Consider the following 6,000-nt stretch of genomic DNA (forward strand, 5'->3'; position numbering starts at 1 on the left):
ATCCCAGATAAAGACTATAACTTCTCTCTCTCTTACTTTCTCGAACGCCTGTGCTTCAACCCATTTAGAGAAATAGTCAGTCATAAATAAAATACATTTAGCTTTACCTGGGGTAGATGGCAGAGGGCCAACGATGTCCATTCCCTATTTCATGAATGGCCATGGGGATAGGACCGAATGAAGTTGCTCTCCGGGTTAATGGATCATTGGTGAAAACCTTTGACATTTGTCATAATTTCGAACAAATCCCTTCGCGTCTTTGCCCATATCGGTCCAATAATACCCTGCCCTGATTATTTTTTGGACTAATGGATCGGCACCGGAGTGATTCCCACAAGTGCCCTCGTGCACCTCACGTAGGATGTAATCGGTATCTCCTGGACCCAGTCATACTGCTAATGGTCCATCGAATGTCCTTCGGTATAGCATTCCATCTGAAGCCAACGTGAATCGAGCACCTTTGGTCCGCAGGGCCCTTGAGTCTTTAGGGTCCGATGGGAGCTTTCCGTTCTTTAAGTATTCGATATACTTATTTCTCCAATCCCAGGTTAAACTCGTAGAATTTATCTCGGCGTGACCTTCTTCGATCATGGCCCTCGAGATTTGAACGACAGTCCCCGAGCTCAAGTCACCTTCCTCGATCAATGATCCCAAATTCGCAAGTGCATCAGCCACACTGTTTTGCTCTCGTGGAACATGCTTTAAAGTCCATTGTTTGAAATGGTGCAAAGTGACATGTAGTTTGTCCAAATACCTTTGCATTCTATCTTCTCGAACATCGAAGGTTTTGTTTACCTAACTTACCACCAACAAAGAGTCACATTTGGCTTCGATGACTTCTGCTCCCAAGTTTTTAGCTAGCTCGAGACCTGTAATCATGGCCTCATACTCGGCCTCGTTGTTAGTCAACTTGGTAGTTTTAATAGATTGCCTAATAGTGTTACCTGTGGGTGGCTTTAAAACTATGCCCAATCCGTACCCTTTTACGTTCGAGGCCCTCGAGGACGTACCCGATTTCAGCAGGAATTCTTTTTCGACTTCGGGTACAAGGGCTTGCGTGAAATCAACCACGAAGTCTGCTAAAATTTGAGACTTGATGGACGTACGTGGTTGGTATTCGATATCGTACCCACTGAGTTCGATGGCCCATTTGGCCAATCGGCCCGATAGTTCGGGTTTGTGCAAAATATTACGAAGTGGGTAAGTTATTAATACGCATATGGGGTGACATTGAAAGTATGGTCGTAACTTTCTAGAGGCGCTTATCAGTGCAAGTGCCAATTTCTCTAAGTGTGGATATCTAGCTTCTGCTTCTCCTAAGGTTTGACTTATGTAATAAATGGGAAATTGCATACCTTGCTCTTCCCGAACTAGGACACCGCTTACTGCGATTTCTGATACTGCCAGGTATAAGAAAAGTTTTTTGTCTGCTTTCGGAGTGTGAAGTAGTGGTGGGCTCGACAGATATTATTTCAGTTCCTTCAGTGCCTGTTGGCATTCTGGGGTCCAAGCGAAATCGTTCTTCTTTTTTAGTAGGGAGAAAAATTTGTGACTTCGATCTGATGATCTCGAAATGAATCGGCCTAGGGCCGCAATTCGTCCTGTTAGCCTTTGTACAGTTTTTACACTGTCCACGATGGTGATATCTTCGATAGCCTTGATTTTATCGGGGTTAATCTCGATTCCTTGATTTGATACCATGAAGCCGAGGAACTCGCCCGAACCGACCCCGAAAGCACATTTTTCGGGGTTGAGCTTCATGTTGTATTTCTTCAAAATCTCAAACGCTTCCTGCAAATGGGTCAGATGGTCCTCTACGCGCAGAGACTTAACTAGCATGTCATCAATGTAAACTTCCATTGATTTACCTATTTGTTCTTCGAACATTTTATTTACTAGGCGTTGATAAGTAGCCCCAGCATTTTTTAGCCCGAAGGGCATCACATTATAATAATATGTTCCATATTTGGTGAAAAATGAAATTTTTTCCTGGTCTTCCGGGCTCATCTGGATTTGATTATACCCGGAGTAGGCATCGAGAAAAGTGAGGATCTCGTGGCCGGCTGTGGCATCGATCATGCGATCGATGTTAAGCAACGGAAAAGAATCTTTAGGGCACGCTTTGTTTAAATCCTTATAGTCCACGCACATTCTAAGCTTGTTTCCTTTCTATATGGACCCTATCTTGAGAAGTTTGGTTACCTCGTCTTTTACGAATGCGTGTTTTACCTCGGACTGGGGTCTTCTCTTTTGCTTTACCGGTCTGAACTTAGGGTCCAAGCTCAACCGATGCGTCGTTATGTCCGGTGGAATCCCTGTTATATCTAAATGGGACTAGGCAAAACAATTAATGTTATCGATAAGAATTTGAACAAGTTTCTTCCTGAGTTCGGGGCTCAACCCCGTTCCTAGGTATACCTTTCGTTCGGGCCAGTGCTCGATCAGTGTGACTTGCTCCAATTCCTCAATTGTTGATTTGGTGGCGTCGGAGTCATCGGGAATCGCGACGGATCGAGGGACCCTTAGATCATTATGTTCTTCGATCATCTGGTTATCTGGTTGGGTCGAAGCCGATGTTTGTGATTGCTATTTGGTGTCTCGTTCTCCTTCTGAGGACGATCCCTTTACTGACGAAGGCGAGGATATTGGTTTGGCTTCCTCGACGACGAACATTTCTTTTGAGGCTGGTTGTTCTCCGTAAACTGTTTTGACTCCTCTCGATGTTGGGAATTTGAGGACCCGGTGTAGGGTCGAAGGTACAACTCTCATGTTGTGGATCCATGGCCTTCCGAAAAGAGCGTTGTACCTCATGTCGCCTTCGATCACGTGAAACTTCGTTTCCTAGATGGTTCCGCCCACGTTTATTGGTAGAATTATCTCTCCTTTGGTGGTTTCACATGCCATATTGAATCCTTTTAGAACCAGGGCTGCGGGTACGATCTGGTCCCATAGGCCGAGCTGCTCTACGACCTTCAATCTGATGATGTTGGCCGAGCTACCTGGATCAATCAACACACGCTTAGCTTTAGTTTTATTCATGAGTACGGATATTACCAGTGCATCATTATGAGGTTGTACGACCCCTTCTGCGTCTTCATCATTGAAGAACAAAGTTCCTACGGGTGTGTAATCCTGAGTTCGAGATCGCTTTTCTCTCACAACTGATATTTTAGTGCGTTTAAGCATCGGTCCCTGAGGGGTATCGGCACCGCCGATGATCATGTGAATGACATATTGCGGCTCTTCCTGCTCGTTTTGCTTGTCGAAATCCCTGTTTTTAAAATGGTTCCTCGCCCTATCGCTAAAACATTCCCGAAGGTGGCCTTTGTTAAATAACCGGGCTACTTCCTCTCTTAGTTGCCTGCAATCTTCCGTTCTGTGGCCATGGGTGCCATGATATTCACACATTTGATTGGCATTCCTTTGGGCAGGATCGGTTTGCATGGGTCGAGGCAATCTAGTGTCTTTGATGCGTCCGATAGCAGACACAATGGTAGATGCATCAACGCTGAAGTTATATCCGATAACCGAGGTGCTTCTATAGGATCGACATATTTATCGAAGCCGTTCTTGCTCATAAGTCCCCGAGAATTTTGCCCTCAATCAATCCTTTGATTGTTCCGAGTGGTGTTGCGTGTTGAACCGTTGTTCATCCAATCTGCGACATATGGTTGATATCGGTCTCTGTTCGACCTTTGTTCTCTGTCGATCTCCCTTTGGTTTTTAGTAGCTGTCCTGTTCTGATGCATGGATTCAGACGGAGCTCCCAACTGGTCATCTTCGACCCTAATTTTTGACTGATATCGGTTGTGTATATCTTCCTAAGTTATTGCTGGATACTCGATCAAATTTTGCTTCAGCCGACGCGATGCTATCAAACTTTGCTCGTTCAACCCTTGGATGAAAGCTTGGATGGCCTAATCGTCTGTGACCGGTGGCAATTCCATGCATTCCATTTGAAATCGGGATACGAATTCCCTCAGCATTTCATTACCCCTTTGCTTTACTTTGAAGAGGTCTGATTTCCTTGTTGCAACCTTTATGGAACCAGCATGTGCCTTTACGAATGAATCTGCTAATATGGCAAAAGAATCGATGGAATTTGGCGGCAGATTGTGATACCAAATCATCGCTCCCTTCGAGAGGGTCTCCCCGAACCTTTTCAACAATACAGATTTGATCTCATCGTTTTCCAAATCATTACCCTTGATGGAACATGTGTAAGAGGTGACGTGTTCGTTAGGATCGGTCGTACTGTTATATTTGGGAATTTCGGGCATACGAAATTTTTTGGGGATTGGTTTTGGGGCCGCACTCGAGGGAAAAGGCTTCTGTATGAAATTTTTTGAATCCAGCCCTTTTATCATTGGTGGAGCTTCCGGGATCTGATCGACCCTTGCATTGTATGTTTTCACTCTCTTGTCATTGGCTTCGACTCGTTTTGTGAGTTCCTCGAGCAATTTAGTAATTTCGGGAGTGGTCCCCGATTCTCGAAGCGGACCGGGGTCTGGTCTGCTTTGTATATGAGTTTGGCTCTACAAATGAGCTATCGCTACTTGTTGGGCTTGTAACATCTTGAAGATCATGCGCAAGTTGACTCTGATTTCTCCCACATTATGGGTATCTCGAGCTACGGATCGGGTACCGCCCTGAATGCTTTTTTCCGGTTCGGAATGTTGGTTCGCTTCAAGAGCCACTTGCGAATTGACATCTAACGGTACTTCGGCTCGAATTTCGGGTACTTCAATTCGAGCCTCAGTGCCATCGTCAAGCGGCCTTCCGGCCCCAGGTACCAAGTTGTTGGTCTCATCTTGAAGGCCGGTTTCATGGTCGATAGGTAAAGCCATTACTGATTCGAAGTTGTAGACTGGTGTGTACTGCAGATTTATATCAAACAATCACTGTTATCCTTAGCCCCAAGGTGGACGCCAAACTGTTTACCCGAAAAATTAGATAACGTTAAATTTGTGTATGGTTCTAAGGATATGTAATACAGTTTGATACAAATCGTAGGGGAAAATAGAAATATTTGTCTTCTTGGCTATCAAAATGAGAATAGTGAGAAAAAGAATGAATAAGGTAAAATAAAACAAGCATGAGGAGATATCTTTCAATATGAGAAGTGATCTTTTGTTACAATGCATTTTTTCTGTGTGCTGCTTACAAGGACCCCCCTTTTTATAATAGAGGATCCTACTTCATTTATAATAAAATAAAACATATAGTGGAGGACCCATGATGATTTGTCTCTTCCTCAATTTCCGCCAAGATTCTCTCTCTTAGTGCGGTTGTAACGACTCTTGTCTGTGAGCTCGACACTGGCTCGGGCTTGTTATTGGGTCAAACCCTCAGTTTTGGCTTGAGTTCGACCTCCGGGGTGGGCGTAGCGCATTTCTAACCTCGAAGCAATGCCTTGCAGACCGATTCGGTCACGGGCTCGATGAAAGTATCGAGCCGACTCCTCGATCAACCTTCGGACTCGAGGCTCGTTTGTACTACCTTCGAAACTCATCCTAAAATCTCACTTCAGTTGCTTACCATTCGAACTCGATCGAAGGTATGAAGGCCGAAATCTATTTTGACCGTATACAGATAGTCCCAAATCTTAACTCTCATTGAATTACAAATTGCCGTGCTAAGTGTGATAATTAATTAGATTTTCTTTTAATCGCAACTTCAGTTAGTAGAATTAAGTAAACAATAATCACTTTGAAATTGTTCTTGACTTGATAAATTAGAAATTACTTGATTTAATTGATAATTGATTACAAGTTCTTGTGGGAACAATACTCTACTCTGTTTACCCGAAAAATCGGATAACGTTAAATTTGTGTATGGTTCTAAGGATATGTGATACAGTTTGATACAAATCGTAGAGGAAAATAGAAATATTTGTGTTCTTGGCTATGAGAATGGGAATAGTGAGCAAAAGAATGAATAAGGTAAAATAAAACAAGCATGAGGATATATCTTTCAATATGAGAAGTGATCTTTTATTAC

The sequence above is a fragment of the Nicotiana tabacum genome, chromosome 4, assembly GCF_000715075.1.
Source record: "Nicotiana tabacum cultivar K326 chromosome 4, ASM71507v2, whole genome shotgun sequence".
NCBI lineage: Eukaryota > Viridiplantae > Streptophyta > Magnoliopsida > Solanales > Solanaceae > Nicotiana > Nicotiana tabacum.